The sequence below is a fragment of the Passer domesticus genome, chromosome 11 (genome assembly GCF_036417665.1).
Source record: "Passer domesticus isolate bPasDom1 chromosome 11, bPasDom1.hap1, whole genome shotgun sequence".
NCBI lineage: Eukaryota > Metazoa > Chordata > Aves > Passeriformes > Passeridae > Passer > Passer domesticus.
In genome coordinates, this window is record NC_087484.1 from 34,222,338 (window position 1) to 34,244,246 (window position 21,909).

General features: G+C 52.1%; 1 long non-coding RNA gene across 1 annotated transcript; it reads right to left on the reverse strand.

The window, feature by feature from the left end:
* Nucleotides 1-11,384: 11,384 nt before the first annotated feature.
* LOC135278380 (uncharacterized) lies at nt 11,385-12,057 on the reverse strand. The gene is made up of 3 exons (XR_010345895.1): nt 11,951-12,057; nt 11,723-11,860; nt 11,385-11,441 (listed from the first exon to the last, which is right to left on the reverse strand). It is a non-coding gene; the product is annotated as an uncharacterized LOC135278380 (long non-coding RNA).
* Between the last annotated feature and the right edge of the window lie 9,852 nt (nt 12,058-21,909).

Consider the following 21,909-nt stretch of genomic DNA (forward strand, 5'->3'; position numbering starts at 1 on the left):
ATTAAAAGCCTTCTGTAAAAGGCAAGAGGAGTCCCCAACTGGACCTCAGAAAGAACAGAAGAAACCAAGATGCGCTTCACACCATCATTGTCTTCCTGATATTTCTGATCAGAATCCAAGCCACAGTAGGTGACTGTCATGACATCATGATCTCCTTGGCCTGCGAGATCCTGCTAGATGGAACATTCAAAAATATTTGGGACCTAATTGGCTAAAAGGGAATAATAATGTAAAAACACTTTATGCTATTTTAAGGATTAATGACTGAGCAGTTGAAGATTGAGGGAAACCTGACTCCATGCCAGCCTTTCTTGTCCCACCTGAAAGCAGGACCTCTATGGCGTGTGAATTTGAAACTCACAAACCTCTTTTAGACGAGATTACTACAGTGACCATGCGCATCCGTGACCTTTCTAAAAAGCAGCATGTGAATCCATTTTCATGTGATTCCTATCAGGATTTTTGTGCTATGCAAATTAAAATGGGAGACTATAACCTAGCACAAGATAGTTCCCTTCTTCTGCAGTGCACAGGTGGGGTGGGAGGACCATCATCACACAGAGATACAGGAATTGAGCCTGCCAGGAGTGCGACCCAACAAATATTGTTTCCAGCAGGCAGCTCTTGTGCCACTAGAATAATAAATTGTCCTGCTGGTATGCTTAGTACATGGAACAGGTCTCATAGAGGATCTGCTTTTGAGAACTGAATTTCATTCTTGGCTTATTCCAGGCCATCAGAAATAGTCACCAATCCAGTTGGAGGGGAAGCCGGAAGCACAATCATCCTGTTAGGGTATATCATGCCCAATGTCATGACCGTGTGATGGCAACCCAGATATGAATGGAATCCTGACAGCACAACTACATCCTCTTATGGGCTGAGGTACTCAGAATACTCAGCCATTTGTACTGGGAAATTTAGTAAAGTAAGTGTCCTTTGTAATACTACCAGGGGCCAGTGTAAGGTTTCTGAAGGTTTCTGAAACGCTTGCCTAAAGGCAGGCAATGTATCTGAAGAAACCTGTTACCATGCCTTGGGTACTCGACAAGGAGCGAAACAGAATGGGTCACACAACAGGCATTTAAAATTAAAACAAACAACTTTACATGAGCAAACAATGGCATAGCACGGGACCCATGTGTGAAATAATATAGTCTTTCACTCTGTGGTAAGAAAAATAAATGAACAATTGTTGCTTCTAAATCCAAGGTACTCTCTGAAAATGCTGGAGGTAAAGATACAGGCTAATAGATCCAAAATTAAACAGCAATACTACCCATTCATACAGCAAAGCCTAAAAGGCTGGGAGACATGGATACATTGCCAGACACCAAATCATAGGTCTAAAAAAGGCTTAAGGGGATGGTTTGGGTCTGAACTGGGAATATGAAATTCTATTGATCAAGAAGTCTTAGCCAATAAATGAAGCACTGTGAATTCTTATATTGGACAGACACAAACTCCTCTCAGATCAGCCCTGCTAACACTTGCCCAAACCCACAGCCTGGCAGCTAACCTATTAACCACCCTGGCCAACAATGCACAGCAGGATTGTTTCCAGCAGGTGTTGGCTTTATGGGGAAACTACAGGGTAACATTTCTTTAGCATTTCAATGTAGACCAGCTCAGCTGTGGCTACAGTCTGTAATCTCAGGAAAACTTAAAAAAAGGAGAGCTGGGGGAAATTACCATGAGAATTAACTAAATCATGCCTAAAAATGAAACCACAAAGGAGTTTGAAAAAGACTTCCACACTTGGTGGCAATTGGTCAGTTTCACATAGAATGAACAGAACCCTGCAGTCTTTTACATTAACCATTAAGAATGCAACAAAATACTGTGTAATTCCAATTTTGGCCTGTGTGAGATCTGCTTGCACAACTATTACAACAGATTCATTTAATGAAACTGCTAATGGTACTACCTTCTCTATTTGTAATTCACAACCAAAAGTGGATGTGACTTGAGCTGCACCACACAATAACTTCTCTTCAGATTATGCAGAATGTGTACGATGTGTATCATGAAGCACCCAAATTCCAAACTGGAAGGAACATTGATGTTCCAAAACAAATACTGTACCAGCCTAATATAGAATGGCTAGTGGCAGAAGTCAAAAATGCATCTCACAGAGCCTTATGGACACTCAAACTGGTATCAAAGAAGTTACCAAAATCATCACCAAAATAGGGAAAGTTAGAGAACATCATGAGTCAGATGTCTTCTTGTGATGGACAAATCTGCAATCACCAACAGCTCCTCAGATTTTTAGCTTCCTCAGAAAAGCCGTTCTACTTTTTAAAAAAATGAACCCTCCTCTAAACCATCATGAACCTATGGATGTGGTAGAAAATTAAAAGAGCAGCATAACAGTACATATGTCCTGTGGACTGTGGAGGGAATCTTCCAAAACAATTTGCATCAGGGTAAAGAGAATGCAAGGATGAAACAAGGCCTTTGACACAAACTCAAGCAATTCACATAAGCAAACAAGTACTTAGCACAAACACAGGGAAGTACTTAGCACCAGTTAGCATAAGAAAAACCTGGCGGGCCTAACTTGACAGGAGAGGGACTTGAAAAAAGCTTTAGACACATTCTAGCAGAAGAAGGAAGGGCAAGTAGGCAATGAGCCCTGTGCAGGGAAGCCATGAGGAAGAAGTACTGCTTTAGGGCATGAAGACCGCTCTGGCCAGCGCCTGGACATCAGCTTCAAGTACAGGAATCTGACAGAATGTATTTCTAACCCCCTGCCTATGCAATCACCTCGGCAGGGTAAAGATGGATGGTATTTTTGATGCAATTCCTACATCAACCCACTGAAATTTATACATGGCAGAGAAGCATTTTGGTGGGGTGCAGACCCCTGCCCTCCCGTCAGCTCAAGAAAAGGGCTTTTGGTGGACAGTGCATTTGTCTGCAGATTTCTTTGAATTAGGGAGACCCCTCGGGACTGCTGTATCCTGAGGGAACACCATGGGCCCTGACCTGTGCCTCAGCTTCCAGGGCTGCTCTTGGCCAGCATCCTGACGTGGATGCAGGACAGCTGCCAGGAACTGCTGGGACCCAGCGGGACAGGACCGGCTGTCTCGCGTCCACAGAGCCCCCCTCACACAGCCAGGGCCACCCCGAAACCAGACAAAGGCTCACGTGTCAGCAGAGAGGAGCAAGGAGCACTGGGCTCCTCTCAGGGGATCTCAGCGTGGTGCTCCAGTGGGAGGGGCAGGCAGGCCACCCACCTTCAGGGCATCCCCTGCATCAACAGGGCGTGCATTTTGGCCTTTTCATCCCTCCACACCAGAACCAGGCCTGACATCTCCTCCTCTGCAGTTTTTCCACTTAGGACGTCATCTCACACTTGGCCAGTGCATCAGATGAGGCCGCAATGGCTTCTGATACCACCTCCATGCCAACCACAGCTCCACTGTGTGCTGTTCCTCTTTCACAGGTTAACTTCCCATCAATTGACCAATCCATTGTTTCTCTCAAGGGTCACATTCCCACCAGTTCAACCATAAGGTTTCCTTCACTGTCTGTTCTTCATTATCTTGCTGACGTGCACAGCAGCGGATCAAATGTGGCAGGGCCTTAGACACGACGTGGCTCCTGACACACAGGCTCCTTGTGCCACTGCTGGCCTTCCGTGTGCTCAGCAGGATCTGTACCTGCACAGGGTTGTGGAACTGCACCTTCAGCACAGGGACCGTGCCAGCCTGAGCTGCCCTCGTTCCTCTGGGTCTGTGCACAAAACACGGCGTGGCAGAGAACGGCAGCAGGGGCCTGTGTGTCCCAGGGCCCCGGATTTGTTCTGCTGCAGCTCCACAGGGATGCAGGCAAAGTGAAGGAGCCAAACTGTTTATTAATAGAAGGCGAAGCAAAGGGATGAGCTGGGAGGGAGAAAAGGGGAAGGGCAGGATCTGAGGACTAGAGGGAAAGAGCCGTGAACAGGGAGGGAGAATGGAGGGAAAAAGAAGGGATGGGCAGAGTCTGAGGGCTGGAGGGAGGGAGCTATCTATAAGCAGGGAGAGGGCTGAAGCCATGCAAGTTTCCCACAGGCTCAGCTGTGCCAATCATCAGTGGTGCCTGGAGCTCCAGCTGGTCTCTTCTGGTCTCAAGGCAGTCTCATCTTCCATGGCATTTGCAGGTCTTCTACAAACTCTGGTTCTTCTGAGCCAGTTTTGCAGCTCTCCCACTGACTATCTGTTGAACTAACATGTATGCCTGGGAAGGGCTGTCATCTCTCCTCAGGGCTTGAAGGGCTGGAACGGAGAGGAACAGAGCCATGGTCAGAGCCTGGATCGGTGGGAATCCTAGGAGACCATCCTGCCAGGGCCATCCCACCCAGCTCTGGCCATGGCCACAAGAGAGGGGGTGTCAAGTGGATCAGCTGGCCACGAATCTGCCGCCCCCCCCCTTCTAGGCCATTCCCACTGACTAAGAAGATACCTTTGTGCAACTCAAAAGATTTCAAGAGATTTTCTAATGCTCTCCCAAAAAGATTGGGTGACTCCGTGAAACCTTGCGGTAGCACCATCCACCCAAGCTGTTCCCTTCTACCTGTATCCGGATCTTCCCACTCAAAGGCAAAATAATCTCTACTGCCCTCATCCAAAGGGCAAGTCCAAAAGGCATCTTTCAATTCCACTACACTGTACCACGTGTAATTAGGGGGCAATTGACTCAACAAAGGATATGGGTTAGCTACTATGGGGAAAGGAGGAATAGTTCTTTGATTTATTGCCCTTAAATCTTGAACCAGTCTGTAGCTCCTGTCAGATTTATTTACCGGTAAAATGGGAGTATTATGGGGTGGCATGCAAGGTTCTAATATTCCTTACCATATTAAATTTTCAGTTACTTGTTTTAATCCCCTCCGCCCCTCCAGTGATATTGTTTATTGCTTCACTCAGATTGGTATTTCTGGATTTTGTATTTCAACTTGAATGGGCGGAATGTTCAACCTCCCTACTTCACCTGAATGCCAAAAGGTATTATTAATTTCCAGATTATCCTCTTCATTTAAAGAATAGATTTTGAGTTTTCCTTCACAGGGGTTTATCTGTATTCCCAAGGCTATTGTTAAATCTCTGCCCAACAAATTATTCTCAGCCTCCGGGAGCAACAATAAGTCACTCACTCCAAATCTCTCATCTGTCTCTATTTGCACCCCTTTAAATACAGGAACTGAAAAAGCCTCTCCCTTAATTCCAATTACTGGAATTTTCTCCTGACTTATCTTACATCCCTGTGGTAATTTCCTTACTGTTGACCTAGAATCTCCCGTGTCCACTAAAAATATAATTTCTTCGCTATGGGGACCTATTTTTAACTTTATCAAGGGCTCTTCTGGTGGTGTTTCAGTCCCCTTCATTAAATAGAGCCCCTGACCACCCTAATCTTCCTGAAAATTTCCCTCATCTTGCTGCTTTTTCCTACAACTTTTTTGTAGGTGTCCCTTTTTATGACAATAAAAACAGGTGGGTCCTGTACCCATAAAGGCAGGGCAAGAATTTTGGAAGTGTCCCTTCTTGTGGCAGAAAAAGCACGTGGGTCCTGGGTTTCTAAAAAGAGGACCTGATGTCTGCTGTTTGTTCTTTCCTGAGGGTTTTTCTCTATTCAAAGCTGCCTGCATTTCTTTAACTGCTGCCACCAAGATTCTTGCATCTGCCCTCTGCTTCTCCTCATCCCTCTTTACATACACCTTTTGTGCTTCTCTCAGGAACTCCTGAAGCCCCCTGTCCCGCCAATCTTCTCGTTTCTCCAGCTTCTTTCTGATGTCTCCCCAAGATTTCGCCACAAACCGAGGTTTGAAAAGAACCTGCCCAGCTGCAGAATCAGCACCTATACCTGAATATAATTGCAAGTCCTCCTTTCATCTCTCTAACCATGCTGCCGGGGACTCATCCTTTCTTTGATGCTCACTCAAAGCTTTTCCCATATTTTGCCCCCTGGGCACTGCCTGCCAAATTCCTCGAATAATTGTCCACCAAAGATCACTCATATTCTGCTTATGTCCCACATCCTGGTTATTCCAATTTGGATCCTGCACAGGCCATTTCTGATCACCCCGCTCTGGTCCCTGATGTTCTCTGTCCCAAATCCGCATCCCTGCCTGTCAGATCATCTCTCTTTCTTCTCTGGTAAACAAAATTCCTAGGATAGACTGCAACTCCACCCAGGTATATGTGTTTGGTGCCAAAACCTCATCCAACTATTTTGCCACTCCAACGGGGTCCTCTGCATCTCGCCCATCTCCTTCTTAGACTGCCTGACATCCCCTGTATTTATGGGAGCACTCACACAACTAATAGGTGGTCCCTGTCCTGCATTTGCCATTGGAACCCCTCTAAGTGGGTAATAATCGATTTTCCCTTTCTTCCCCCTCATCTCCATCATTCTCCTCCCCTTGCCTCCCCCTGCCTCTGGTGCTGTGTGCCACTGGTTCCTCTTGAATAAGAGGTGCCTTTGGATTCACAGGGGGACCCTCAGGGACTCGAGGCTGAGCTAGCTGCTTAGGTTGTCCATAGGGGGGTGGGAGATGATTCAATGGGTCTCACGGCTCCTGCCTGTTCCTTTTGACCGCTTGCTCTTTGCTTAATAAAGGATACAACGGGTAACCCTTACCTTCTTGCTTCTGAACAACAAACCCACTTCTCCCCTCAGGGATCTGTAAGGCAGCATACTCACTCTCTTCCTGATTAACAGGCTCTTTGGAATTCACATATATATTTAGAGCCTGGCAAATCCAATCCTCAAATAATCCAAATTTAGGCCAATAGAAATTATTTTTCTGGATCATTTCCTTTGTCTATTCAAACATACAATACTTAATCATTTTCTGCTTACTTTTTCCCCTTCGGGATTCTCATTCATCTTAAAACTGTATCATCATCCCCAGCAGGCTGTCTCGAGGAATGCTCTCTTCTTGAGAATTTTCTTCACTGTCCTCAGATCCTCCAAATTCCTGCGAATTTTTCACACAATCCGCAGCCCCTGGGTTTAGGCACTTACTTTTTCCCTGACTTATCCCTTGCGGCACCAAACTCCAGTAGCAGGAGAATCTTGGTTTCTCACACTCACCCCATGGTTCCACTGCCTCACTTATTCCTCTGCCACACTACCTTCTCAAACTACTTGTTCGACATCTATTTATTTTTCTCTCTTTCTCAATCTATTTCCACTTCTCTTTTTTAATTTTCTCCTTCTTTCTCAATCTATTTCTACCTTCCTTTCTTCATTTATTTTACACTTTTCTGGTTACCTCTTCTCACTATTTAATCACATACTAAACCTCTAGCTATCAACTCTTCAAAGCAAATTGAACTAATTCAATCACTCTTCTCCTTAGTTTCCTTACTGAGTCACTCTCTCCTGCTCAAGGACCTTCCCACAGGTTCTTGGACCAGGGACTCCCTTCCTTCCTTGGTCAATCCCTCCCAGGGGCCTCCCTTGTTCACTTCTTGCTTTCTTCCTTTCTCGGCCGGTCTCCTGGCGGAGATCTCGCAAACGCGGTACCGGCAGCTCCCACTCACTTCGGGGGTCCAAGGCTGCCCAGCCCCCGTCTCAGATACTCCACACACACTCACACATGCACACAGCAGCCCCCCAGACCCAAAACCTCGTGATACTCACAGCCTCCTTTCCTCACGAGGGTCTTGGTGCACAAAGAAGTTTTATATGGGTACTCCCTTTCTCCTCTAAGCCGCCACTCTGATAGGAGCCTCATTTGCGCGCTCATAATAACTAATTTGCTTACGTGTTATTGGAATTAAGGCTCTCTTTTCCAAGGGAGACTGGTCTAGTCTCAGGACCACTTAAAAGTCTGGTGGTGGGGAGCTCCTTTCCCGAGGGCTACCCATCTCCCCGGGACTTGGAGAGCCTTCCTGGGTGTCGGCACCAAAATTGTTCTATTTGCCTTTCTTCAGCCCCTCTGGGCTCAGAGTTGCTGCTCTTCTGGCTCAATCCTGCCTAAAGCCAGAGAGCTCGGCCTCCCCCACGGCAACAGGAACAAGACTCGGCAAGCAGGCACTGGAGCTCAGTGCCTAAGGCTGAGGGGCCGCGGGCTCCAGTCTCGAGCACAGGGAGGGCACACGCCCAGCCCCACAACTCCTGGCCTCACAGCCCTGAAAGGCCGGGACCAGGGTTCCACACCTGATGCCAGGGGTTCCCTCCAAACGCCCACTGAGGAAGCGCCAGAGCAGCCGGCTGTCAGGAACAAGGCGGCTGCCAGGGGGCTGCTCATGGCCTCTGACACCCAGTTGCTCAGGGCTTCCCAGTGCCCCAGCCCCTCAGGCTCTCCCCCAGCCCGGCCAAGCTGCCCGGCAGCAGCGCCGCAGCCCCACAGGAGCTCCAGAGGAGCCCCAGCCAGAGGCACCTGGGAGCCCTCAGCAATGCAGCCAGCAGCACACGGCCAGGAGGACACGGATGGCGCTTCCTGCCTGCCACAGGCCTTGTGGCCATCTCCAGGCACCGCTCCAGCAGGGATCCCCGCAGCTCCGGCCCTGCCCACCCACTCTGCCGGCAGCACAAAGGCTTCAGCAGTACCACCACAGGCCAAGGGGCTTCTGGCCATTGTCCCTGCAGCACTGCACGCCTGGGCAGCTGGCTGAGTGCAAGCACCATTTTCCCCCTCCTCATCTATGCCCTGTGGATGCAGGGCAGCAAAAGAAACATCCTGGAGCCTGTGTATTATAACACATTCTATATTTATAAAGTAAAACAAAGAAAAGGGAGAACATTTTAGAAGAAAAAAAAAAAATTCCCCATTACTCAGGGGGTCCCAGCAAAAAGAGCCTCTGGGATTAGTTCTCCACTGAGCTCCAGCAGCTCAGCCTGCGGAGATGCGAGAGACGCGGCCGAGCCTTCCACACCCTGCGCAGCTGATCTTGCAGCCTCTGGAACCTGGAGATTGGAGCCCGCTCTGCTGACCTCAGGATGCACAAGGTTTCAATGGCCAGGCTTCCGACACCAAGGCTGATGTCACTGGCCATTTCTTCAAGGGCTGCAAGAGAAAGGAACAGAGTCACGGTCAGAACCTGTGGGGATGCGAGCAGAGTCTCCTGCCAGGGCCATCCCAGCCGGCTCTTGCCATGGCCAGGAGGGAGCAGGGACCAAGGGGATCAGCCTGAAGCTGCTGGCTATGGATCCTCCACGTGGCCCTGAAATCTGTGTGTGCTCTGCCCAGACCAGCCTTCCTCTGCACAGGGAGCAGAGCCCTCCACAGCCGGGGCAGGGCTTGCAGGTCTTCACCCGCCAACCACTGGTGTCAGCCCGCTGCCCTCACTCACCAGTGTAGATCATCAGGAGCTCTCCTGGCTGCCCCCTCAGGAGCCGCCCGGCCACCCCTGTGAACACAGAGCCTGTCAGGGCGGCAGCGGCACAGCTCCCTGCCAGCGGCGCTGCCAGCGCTGCGGCCACACGCCCTGCTGGCCCGGCAGGGCTCAGCCCGGGCCCTTGCCGCACGCTGCCGCCCAAGGGCACGGCTGCCAGAGGGCGGCAGCAGCGCCCGGGCCAGGCGGGGCTCCACGGCGCCGGGCCCGGATGGCGCTGCCGGGGCAGCGGGCGGGGCTGGGGCCGAGCTGCGGCGGGCCGGGGAGGGAGCCCGGCCTCGGGGCTCACCCATGAACCTGATGGCCGCCTCTCGCAGGGGCTCCTGGGGGCTCTCCAGGTAGCGCAGGGCCCGGCGCAGCTGCTCGGCCGCTCGGCTCGTGTCCTCTGCCAGCTGCAGAGAGCGGCAGCAGGGAAGGCTCGGCGCGGGCTCAGCCCCTGTGGCGGGCGCTCCCTGCGCCCAGCCCCGGCCTCCCCTGCCCGCACAGCCCTGAGGCGCGGCCAGCAGCCGCTGGCGCCGGGCTCCGCAGGGGGCAGAGGGCCGGCTGCTGCCCGGGGAGCCGCGGGGCCGCCCCGCAGCCCCGCCGCGCCGGGGCTCCATGGGCACCCGGCTCGGGCCCACAGCAGCCTGGAGAAGAGCCCGCGCGGCCTCTGGGTGCAGCAGCGGGCAGGGGCACAGCTGCCAGCCCCGCACACTGAGCACCGCGCTCAGGGGCCTTCTCCAGCCTGAGGTTGGGGATTCTCGGTCGTCCTTACCAGGCACTTGCTGAACTTCCACAGTTTTTCCTCCTTCACCAGCTTTTTTATATCCCTCCTCTTCAGGAACTTGGCTGCACAAAGCAGCGTTTCCCGAGAACACTGGAGAGCAGCAGAAACGTGGAGATGGCCCCACAGCCCAGGGCACAGGAGCATCCCAGTGCCACAGCCTGGGGGAGGCTGCAGCCTGCAAGGCGCCAGGACAGGAGGCAGCCCAGCCCCCTGCCAGGGAGACAGCAGCCGGCCATAAGTCCTCACCTCAGCAACAATCTGATTCTCATCATGGCAGTGGAAGTAGAGTGGCAGCAGGCTGTGGTGCACGGGTGACTTCAGGGCATGTTTTCCATCTTCCGTTAATAACTCCAGCATCTCTTGAAAGACCATCATGGAGCTCAGCTGCACCTGGCTATCATCCTGTATGAAAGCAAGAACAAAAGAGCTCAGCATCAGCTGCTTCGGGTCCAGCAGGGCACAGGCCTGCATCTCCACAGGGCACCAAGTGCCCGGGCAGCAGCCAGTGGCCGTGGCTGTGGGCACAGAGCCTTACGCGGTCAAAGAGTGGCAGGAGCGCCTCAGCCAGCTGCAGGGCGAGGGAGCTGGGTATTGGGGTACCATTATCCAGGAATAAATATCTGAGTAGGAGAATGGTCATCCTGATCACGTCACTATCATTTTCCTCCAGGAGCTCCACAAGACTTTCAGTCAGGCTCCACATTTTTTCAGCCTGTGTGGAACACAAGTTTGTGAAAGGCCACCCGGCTGCAGCAGGGCCTAGAGGCCAAAGCATGTCCTGAAGCACTCGGGCAGCTGAAGCGGGAGGCAGGAGAGCTGGGAGCAGCTGCCCCGGGCCCAAAGCCCAGCCAAGCCCAAGTGACAGCCTTTTCCAGCCCCACACTGCCGGCAGGGCTTCAGCCACTGCCCCCTTCTCACCATCAAGGGATTCTTGCCCAGCACCACGAGGCCTCGGAGTGCCAAGTGACGCCTCTCCCCGTCCTCGCTCCGCAGGTTCTTTGTCATGATCTCCAGAACACTGTCACTGCATTCCCTCAAGTCCAGGCACTCGAGGACCTGAAAGGCACAGGGCAGTGACAGGGCACCCGGCCAGCAGCAGCCCGGAACCGCACAGGGCTGGGCCCAGGCAGCAGCACAGGGCACGGGCACCGTCCCAGGCAGCTGCGGCTACGAGAGGGCAGAGAGCTGGGAGGCAGCTCAGCCAGGCAGCGCTGGCCTTCAGGCTCACCTCCACAATGAACACCAGGGCAGGGAAATCCCAGTATGGCATCTCTTTGCTGAGCAGGCCGAGCAGGTAGAATGCAATCCCACAACAAAAGTGTATGGATGACAGGCGAATTTCTCTGACAAGAGGAAAAAGGAAACCAGACCCTGAGCCAGTGGGGCAAACCTCTGCCAGGAGTGACGCACACAGTTCACATCTTTCCTCACCACCCTCCCAGCAAGGGGCCCAGGGCCATTTGGGAGTTGTTTGCTCCAGATCAGCCTCCTCTCCCAGCCTTTTCCAGTCTGCTTGGCCATCCCTCAGTGACAAGGGCCTCTGGCCCACAGCCACAGGGACTGTGTGGGGCACCCTGGGCACAGAGCACAAGTGGCTGGAGCAATGGGGAGAAGGGGGTCTCACCTGGCCAGCAGACCCACGGCATAGTGGTGGGTGTCAGCACAGAGCAGCGTGTCCCAGGCACCCTTGCGTTCCATTGCCACCACCACATCCTCACAGCGGAGAAGGCAGAGCAGGGACTTGAGGGTCCGCACTGCAAACCTGTGTGCAGAGCAAAGCCCAGGTCACACTGGGAGCACTGGCTCCTTCCCAGGCCACGTGGCAGGGACAGGAGCTCTAGGATGGGAGCACCTGTTGGGGCTGGTGGCAAGGCCGTGTTCTTCCTGGCATCCCTTCCAGAAGGTATCCACCTCTTCTGGCATATCCAGAGTGCTGAAGAACACTTGGAAGAGCAGGTGCACAAACAGGTGTGGGAAATACACCTTCATTATACGTGGGATGCAGGGCACCTGGAGGACCTTCCACATCACCAGAGTTGCCTGCAAAGGACAAAGGCCCAGAGAGAGCGCTCAGTGCCGAGGTGTCCGTGTGGCAGGGCCCGAGCGTGTCAGGGAGAGGCCCGGAGAGACGCAGGGGGAGCAGGGGGCCTGGTGGCCCTGAAGCTGCCCCTGTGCGAGGTTTCAGGCCAGTGCCTGAGGCAGGGAGATGCAGTGGGGGAAGGAGGATGGAGAGCTGCTGGAGAGGCAGCCTTGGGGCCAGCAAAGGCCACTTGCAGAAACTCACAGCCAGGGCAAAGACACCCGTTTTGTCCCCATCGGAGGTGCACGTGCTGTGCTCCGGCCAGCTCCCCAGCACATCCAGGAGCACCAGCTGTGCCAGCTCCGCAGTCCTGCTTGAGCCCATGATGGTTTTCCACATGGCCGCGGCAGCTCTGCAGGGTTAGAGCTCTGTCTCAGGGGGGTGTCAGACACAGCACCGCTGGGAGCTGAGCTGGCTGCCAGTTCTGCCTCTGCCCTCTGCCCCTGGCCAGCAGCAGCCAGGCAGCCCAGCCCTGTGGGGACAGAGCCCTGAGGGGCAGGGAGGGAGCACGGCAGCAGGCTCGGGGGCTGACATGCCAGGGCTGGGAAAGGGAGCAGCCAGAGGGCCCTGGAAGTCTCTGCTGCTCAGACACCTGGGCCAGGCTGTGCAGGGTGATGGGCTGGGGAGCCCTGAGCCCTCTGGGCAGCTGGGCCCTTACCTGTCACAGGACGGGGCCACACGCAGGAGCGTCATGACCGCGTCATTTGTCAGTGCTTCAGTGAGATCCAGCAGGGCCATGTCCAGCCTGTGCTCAGCGGAATCATTGGCCAGGAGCCACTGGTGGATGTACCTCACCATGGCGGGCACCTGGAGAAGGCACAGTGAAACTTGGAAAGCTGCCAGAGGGAGCAATGTCCCCAGCTTCCCCAGAGATGTTCTTCTCATCCCACCACACTGTGATGGCCTCAAAGGCTCACAAGGACCAGCAGGTGTGGCTGGGGAGGCCAAGAAGTTCCTGGGAGGATGAAACGCTGGCCACAGGCTGCTTACTTGCTTTGGATGGTAACAATCTTCCTCTACAAGCATATACAGCAGGGCAGCACTGGTCTTGCTTTGGAAGATGGGCGAGTATGGTCTGTACGCAGTGCCCCTGGTGATGGTCTCTTCCTGCCGAATCCTCTTGATGAATTTGCAAACGAGCTGTAGGAGAAGGGCAAGAAGCCAGGGATGTTCCATGGAGTGCTCCACACACGGTGCTCGGCTGAGCAGGGACAGCAGGCCCAGCCCAGGTGGGCATGGCTGCAGGTACCTGCGCTGTTCTGCAGAAGCGGCCATGGCTGGATTGCTGCTCTTGTGTGCGCTCCACGGCTGCATCTGGCAAAGAGCGAGCACAGCCAGAGCTGAGGGGCTGCGGGAGAGGCCGGAGAACACAGCCCAGCCCTGCGCTCCCCAGGCAGGGACAGCCCCGGGATGCCCCAGGGGGATGGAGCACGGCCACTGCGGGGTGTCTGCCTGGGCCCTCTTCCGTCCTGTCCATGGGCATTTCCCCAGGGGATGGGATGGGATGGGATGGGATGGGATGGGATGGGATGGGACGGGACGGGACGGGATGGGATGGGATGGGATATGCCACAGGATGGGGCCAAGCTGGCTGCAGGCTCCAGTCCTACGGCCCAACTCTGCCACTCACCCTCCTGTGGTGGATGGAATGGCACCACCTCTTCTGTCTCCTCTCCTGGGTCAGCTCCAGAGCCTTCTTCCTCCTCCTCCACCCAGGCCATCCTAGGGTCTCTTGGGGGTCTCTGCTCCATGTCAGTGACTGGAGCTAGTAGCAGGACAGATGCCTTGGAAAAGCTCGGGAGCACCAAGTCCCACACTCTGCCCTCGAGGGCACTGCCAAACAGAAGCCTCGGAAGGCCACAGGTCACCAGGTCCTGAGGTCTGGCCTCAAGGTCAGCTGCAGGAACAACGCCTCAGAAAAGCTCCAGGTCAGACAGGAACGAGTGTGCTGTGCGGGGGCTCCTCACAGCACCGCTCTGTCCCGTCCTGTCCCGTCGCCTGCTCCTGCAAGCTGTGGAGTGTTCTTGTCACCCCCAGCTCCTATGTCACCACGTGTCACAAAGGACACACTCCTCCATTCCATGCCACCGTGACCGTGCTGCAGTGTGTCACAAAGGAACCTTGCACACACTGCCACCTGCCCTGGGGCCGCCCCCAGCCCACCCAAAGTGGCCCCGGTTGGAAGGAATCCCTGGCCCCAAGTGTCTAAGGCAGCCCGACAGGATCTTTAGGAAGGGCTCAGCCCATCAGCAAACGCTGCCCTGCTCTGCGGGCTCAGGGCAGCAGAAGGAGCCCCCAGGGCTGCCGAGGCAGCTGCGCTGGCAAGGGCACAGGGCCTTCCAGGGAAGCTGGCACGGCCTCCTTGGGACACGTCCCGGCTGCTGGCCATCCTAAACCCGCGGCTGGGACAGGCACAGGGAACGTGTGGGCCAGGGCACCAATGCTGCTCTGAGCCCTGGGGCCCGGGCAGCGCTGCCATCAGCAGGTGTGGCAGAGTCCCCGCCCAAGCAGAGCTGCCACCCCCCGAGCCCTGGCAGCGCTGCTGCCCCTCTCCTGCCCCAGAGACCTGTGCCCCGGGGGGCTTGTGTGCCACAGGGAGCCAAAGCCCACGTGCACTGGGGGCTGTGCTCCTCCCTGCAGGGGCTGTTGGCAGCAGCACCTGGAGCTCTGCTGCAACACTTGGTGTCTGTCAGAAGCTCGTACTACATGCTGGAAGTGTTTTCTCATTAAAGTAATTTCCTGCAGCACAAAAGCCTCTTTACCGTGATGACACAGAAGAATCTGGCATTAAAGACTCCTCACTTCAGGAAAGCTTTACTTTCCATTTCTCAACTCAAGTAGTTCCAAAAAAGTTGCAAACTCCCCCAATCAATTGTGATGGCCTGAGAACATGAGAGTTGGAAATTGCCTTCCCCTCTCAAAGCAGCAACTCATGTGCCTTGATGTCATGCATTGGGAGTCACTTTACAAACATCACACTACCCAGAGGTGAACAGAAGGCCATTCTTTCCTTTCAAATGGTTTTCAATGAACGGATGATAACATCCTCATTCCCTTAAGGAATAGAAGCTCTAAAAGAATGCAAGTCCTCTTCTTCCCTGCAGGATAATCAGGACCATGAACAGACATAGTCACAGGTATTCTTTCTGCCCTCCATAACCAATGCTCCACCAAACCACAGATGCTGTCTTCAAACTGACTCCAATTCCAGCCTAGACCTCTCCCCTTCCAGACAACTCCTTCCCCAACCTGCCCCCCAACACCAATCCCCCCAAACACCCGCACAGGAGCCCTCAACACCCCGCCAGGACCCCCAGCTGTCCCTGTCCATCCGCAGAGCTTTCCCAGCCTCCAGCAGACCCCCTGGTTCCCTGCACGTGCCGTGGGATGGCCCTCAGGAGGATCTGCTCCAAGGCCTTTCCCGGGAGCAAGCTCAGGCTGCCAGGCCCATGGTTCCTGGATCATCCTTCCCACCGAGCCTTCCTGTGCACGGCTGTTCCCTTGGCACATTTGCGCTCGGCTGGGACTTCTCCACTCAGCCAGGGCTGCTGCTAAAGGATGGAGAGCAGCCTGGCAAGCTCTTCCTCCAGCTGCCTCTTTCCTCTTGGGGGAGGTAGAACATTCCACAGGCAAGAAACTGGTGCCACCACAGACCCTGGATCCATGCTGGGACAGACAAGGACATGAAGTATGTCATATGGAAAAACTCTTTATCACTAACCGCTCGCATTTGTTCTGTCCGTTCCTTTGTTACCCGTGGTATAAAGCAATACTCACTTGTTTGTCATACACAGAGGCCCCCGCCTACACAGCTCATTCACACCATGTGGGTTCAAGTCTGATGGGTGCCTTGCACAGGTGGCACAGGGAGTCCCACCTACACGGTCCCGGGTCGGGGCGAGCGTCCCCTTGGTGGGTTAGAGTCCCAGAGTTCGGGAGTGGTGTGCTAACTGGCATTGATTAAATGTGGCTGGAATTTGGACTGGGAGCTGGTTTAGAGAGTTTATTAAGTCTGGTATAATATCGTGTGTGTGTCCATGTGTTAAATCTGTCAATGCAACATCTTTTATTCTTTGCTTATGTGAAGATAAGGAAGGGAATGTGCTCAACACTGTTACCTTTTTCCTTTGGGGATGGAATGCTATTAATTGGAGTAGAAGTAGTCAGAAAATTGAGTGTGTGTTCCAAGGTTCATCTCTAAGAATGCAAGAAGTGGAGACACAGTCTCAGAGCGAAACAGCGTTGTATGGTTGTCCTGGGTTGACTATATGATGCTTTTATCCCCAGTCGTCTTGTTCTGTTTATACTGAATAATAAGTTTTACACCTTTAAGACTCTCTTCCAGACAGTGAAGAAGGGAGGGAAGAAGGGCGCAGTTTGTTTTCAGACTGCTCTCACTCCTACACAATCCTGCTCCTGGACTGTGTTGTCTGCGGATGGACAGACAGCCGGACAGAGCTCCTTTTTTCCCCTTTTCTTGCTTTTAGTTAGTTTTAGCTAGCTGAGGCAAAGAAGTTCTCCGGATTGTGATTTTTTCCTTTTTTCTTGGACCTGTTCAAGCCTGCTCTGCACTGAACACCCAGAAGAGCACCGGCAGCTCCACCTGTGGCCCCCCTGGCTGGGCCTGGGCAGCAGCATTTCCAGCACCAGAGAGACTGATCAAAGACTGAGTGAGCCGAGCTGCAACCCGGGGAGGGGACTGTTCTGAGTTTGCTTTCCTTGGATCAGTGAGAAGTTTTATTGTTTAATATTGTTTGGTTTCTATTGTTTAATAAACAGGTTTCTTTCCACTTTTCTCCAAGGAGATATTTTCTCCCGAACCGGTTGGAGGGGGGAGGGGCAATTGAATCTGCTTTTGTAGAGAAGCCCCTTTGGGGGTTATCTCCCAAACTTGCCCTAAACCAGGACACTGCATCAAATAAATCAACACATTTTGAGCAGAGGAGCAAGAGGATGCTCCTCTCCACAAATCCAGCCTGGGGACCAGGTATATGTCAAATCCCCTGGGGGAAAGCCTCTTATCCCAAAATGGAAAGGACTCTATTTGGTACTTTTAATCACTTATACAGCCTTTAAAGCTTGAAGCGTTCACCTCTTGGCTACACTATTCCAGAATTAAAAGCCTTCTGTAAAAGGCAAGAGGAGTCCCCAACTGGACCTCAGAAAGAACAGAAGAAACCAAGATGCGCTTCACACCATCATTGTCTTCCTGATATTTCTGATCAGAATCCAAGCCACAGTAGGTGACTGTCATGACATCATGATCTCCTTGGCCTGCGAGATCCTGCTAGATGGAACATTCAAAAATATTTGGGACCTAATTGGCTAAAAGGGAATAATAATGTAAAAACACTTTATGCTATTTTAAGGATTAATGACTGAGCAGTTGAAGATTGAGGGAAACCTGACTCCATGCCAGCCTTTCTTGTCCCACCTGAAAGCAGGACCTCTATGGCGTGTGAATTTGAAACTCACAAACCTCTTTTAGACGAGATTACTACAGTGACCATGCGCATCCGTGACCTTTCTAAAAAGCAGCATGTGAATCCATTTTCATGTGATTCCTATCAGGATTTTTGTGCTATGCAAATTAAAATGGGAGACTATAACCTAGCACAAGATAGTTCCCTTCTTCTGCAGTGCACAGGTGGGGTGGGAGGACCATCATCACACAGAGATACAGGAATTGAGCCTGCCAGGAGTGCGACCCAACAAATATTGTTTCCAGCAGGCAGCTCTTGTGCCACTAGAATAATAAATTGTCCTGCTGGTATGCTTAGTACATGGAACAGGTCTCATAGAGGATCTGCTTTTGAGAACTGAATTTCATTCTTGGCTTATTCCAGGCCATCAGAAATAGTCACCAATCCAGTTGGAGGGGAAGCCGGAAGCACAATCATCCTGTTAGGGTATATCATGCCCAATGTCATGACCGTGTGATGGCAACCCAGATATGAATGGAATCCTGACAGCACAACTACATCCTCTTATGGGCTGAGGTACTCAGAATACTCAGCCATTTGTACTGGGAAATTTAGTAAAGTAAGTGTCCTTTGTAATACTACCAGGGGCCAGTGTAAGGTTTCTGAAGGTTTCTGAAACGCTTGCCTAAAGGCAGGCAATGTATCTGAAGAAACCTGTTACCATGCCTTGGGTACTCGACAAGGAGCGAAACAGAATGGGTCACACAACAGGCATTTAAAATTAAAACAAACAACTTTACATGAGCAAACAATGGCATAGCACGGGACCCATGTGTGAAATAATATAGTCTTTCACTCTGTGGTAAGAAAAATAAATGAACAATTGTTGCTTCTAAATCCAAGGTACTCTCTGAAAATGCTGGAGGTAAAGATACAGGCTAATAGATCCAAAATTAAACAGCAATACTACCCATTCATACAGCAAAGCCTAAAAGGCTGGGAGACATGGATACATTGCCAGACACCAAATCATAGGTCTAAAAAAGGCTTAAGGGGATGGTTTGGGTCTGAACTGGGAATATGAAATTCTATTGATCAAGAAGTCTTAGCCAATAAATGAAGCACTGTGAATTCTTATATTGGACAGACACAAACTCCTCTCAGATCAGCCCTGCTAACACTTGCCCAAACCCACAGCCTGGCAGCTAACCTATTAACCACCCTGGCCAACAATGCACAGCAGGATTGTTTCCAGCAGGTGTTGGCTTTATGGGGAAACTACAGGGTAACATTTCTTTAGCATTTCAATGTAGACCAGCTCAGCTGTGGCTACAGTCTGTAATCTCAGGAAAACTTAAAAAAAGGAGAGCTGGGGGAAATTACCATGAGAATTAACTAAATCATGCCTAAAAATGAAACCACAAAGGAGTTTGAAAAAGACTTCCACACTTGGTGGCAATTGGTCAGTTTCACATAGAATGAACAGAACCCTGCAGTCTTTTACATTAACCATTAAGAATGCAACAAAATACTGTGTAATTCCAATTTTGGCCTGTGTGAGATCTGCTTGCACAACTATTACAACAGATTCATTTAATGAAACTGCTAATGGTACTACCTTCTCTATTTGTAATTCACAACCAAAAGTGGATGTGACTTGAGCTGCACCACACAATAACTTCTCTTCAGATTATGCAGAATGTGTACGATGTGTATCATGAAGCACCCAAATTCCAAACTGGAAGGAACATTGATGTTCCAAAACAAATACTGTACCAGCCTAATATAGAATGGCTAGTGGCAGAAGTCAAAAATGCATCTCACAGAGCCTTATGGACACTCAAACTGGTATCAAAGAAGTTACCAAAATCATCACCAAAATAGGGAAAGTTAGAGAACATCATGAGTCAGATGTCTTCTTGTGATGGACAAATCTGCAATCACCAACAGCTCCTCAGATTTTTAGCTTCCTCAGAAAAGCCGTTCTACTTTTTAAAAAAATGAACCCTCCTCTAAACCATCATGAACCTATGGATGTGGTAGAAAATTAAAAGAGCAGCATAACAGTACATATGTCCTGTGGACTGTGGAGGGAATCTTGCAAAAGAATTTGCATCAGGGTAAAGAGAAAGGGAGGATGAAACAAGGCCTTTGTTTGACACAAGCACAAGCAATTCACATAAGCAAACAAGTACTTAGCACAGACACAGGGAAGTACTTAGCACCAGTTAGCATAAGAAAAACCTGGCGGGCCTAACGTGACAGGAGAGGGACTTGAAAAAAGCTTTAGACACATTCTAGCAGAAGAAGGAAGGGCAAGTAGGGAATGAGCCCTGTGCAGGGAAGCCATGAGGAAGAAGAGCTGCTTTAGGCCATGGAGACCGCTCTGGCCAGCGCCTGCACATCAGCTTCAAGTACAGGAATCTGACAGAATGTATTTCTAACCCCCTGCCTATGCAATCACCTCGGCAGGGTAAAGATGGATGGTATTTTTGATGCAATTCCTACATCAACCCACTGAAATTTATACATGGCAGAGAAGCATTTTGGTGGGGTGCAGACCCCTGCCCTCCCGTCAGCTCAAGAAAAGGGCTTTTGGTGGACAGTGCATTTGTCTGCAGATTTCTTTGAATTAGGGAGACCCCTCGGGACTGCTGTATCCTGAGGGAACACCATGGGCCCTGACCTGTGCCTCAGCTTCCAGGGCTGCTCTTGGCCAGCATCCTGACGTGGATGCAGGACAGCTGCCAGGAACTGCTGGGACCCAGCGGGACAGGACCGGCTGTCTCGTGCCCACGGAGCCCCCCTCACACAGCCAGGGCCACCCCGAAACCAGACAAAGGCTCACGTGTCAGCAGAGAGGAGCAAGGAGCACTGGGCTCCTCTCAGGGGATCTCAGCGTGGTGCTCCAGTGGGAGGGGCAGGCAGGCCACCCACCTTCAGGGCATCCCCTGCATCAACAGGGCGTGCATTTTGGCCTTTTCATCCCTCCACACCAGAACCAGGCCTGACATCTCCTCCTCTGCAGTTTTTCCACTTAGGACGTCATCTCACACTTGGCCAGTGCATCAGATGAGGCCGCAATGGCTTCTGATACCACCTCCATGCCAACAACAGCTCCACTGTGTGCTGTTCCTCTTTCACAGGTTAACTTCCCATCAATTGACCAATCCATTGTTTCTCTCAAGGGTCACATTCCCACCAGTTCAACCATAAGGTTTCCTTCACTGTCTGTTCTTCATTATCTTGCTGACGTGCACAGCAGCGGATCAAATGTGGCAGGGCCTTAGACACGACTTGGCTCCTGACACACAGGCTCCTTGTGCCACTGCTGGCCTTCCGTGTGCTCAGCAGGATCTGTACCTGCACAGGGTTGTGGAACTGCACCTTCAGCACAGGGACCGTGCCAGCCTGAGCTGCCCTCGTTCCTCTGGGTCTGTGCACAAAACACGGCGTGGCAGAGAACGGCAGCAGGGGCCTGTGTGTCCCAGGGCCCCGGATTTGTTCTGCTGCAGCTCCACAGGGATGCAGGCAAAGTGAAGGAGCCAAACTGTTTATTAATAGAAGGCGAAGCAAAGGGATGAGCTGGGAGGGAGAAAAGGGGAAGGGCAGGATCTGAGGACTAGAGGGAAAGAGCCGTGAACAGGGAGGGAGAATGGAGGGAAAAAGAAGGGATGGGCAGAGTCTGAGGGCTGGAGGGAGGGAGCTATCTATAAGCAGGGAGAGGGCTGAAGCCATGCAAGTTTCCCACAGGCTCAGCTGTGCCAATCATCAGTGGTGCCTGGAGCTCCAGCTGGTCTCTTCTGGTCTCAAGGCAGTCTCATCTTCCATGGCATTTGCAGGTCTTCTACAAACTCTGGTTCTTCTGAGCCAGTTTTGCAGCTCTCCCACTGACTATCTGTTGAACTAACATGTATGCCTGGGAAGGGCTGTCATCTCTCCTCAGGGCTTGAAGGGCTGGAACGGAGAGGAACAGAGCCATGGTCAGAGCCTGGATCGGTGGGAATCCTAGGAGACCATCCTGCCAGGGCCATCCCACCCAGCTCTGGCCATGGCCACAAGAGAGGGGGTGTCAAGTGGATCAGCTGGCCACGAATCTGCCGCCCCCCCCTTCTAGGCCATTCCCACTGACTAAGAAGATACCTTTGTGCAACTCAAAAGATTTCAAGAGATTTTCTAATGCTCTCCCAAAAAGATTGGGTGACTCCGTGAAACCTTGCGGTAGCACCATCCACCCAAGCTGTTCCCTTCTACCTGTATCCGGATCTTCCCACTCAAAGGCAAAATAATCTCTACTGCCCTCATCCA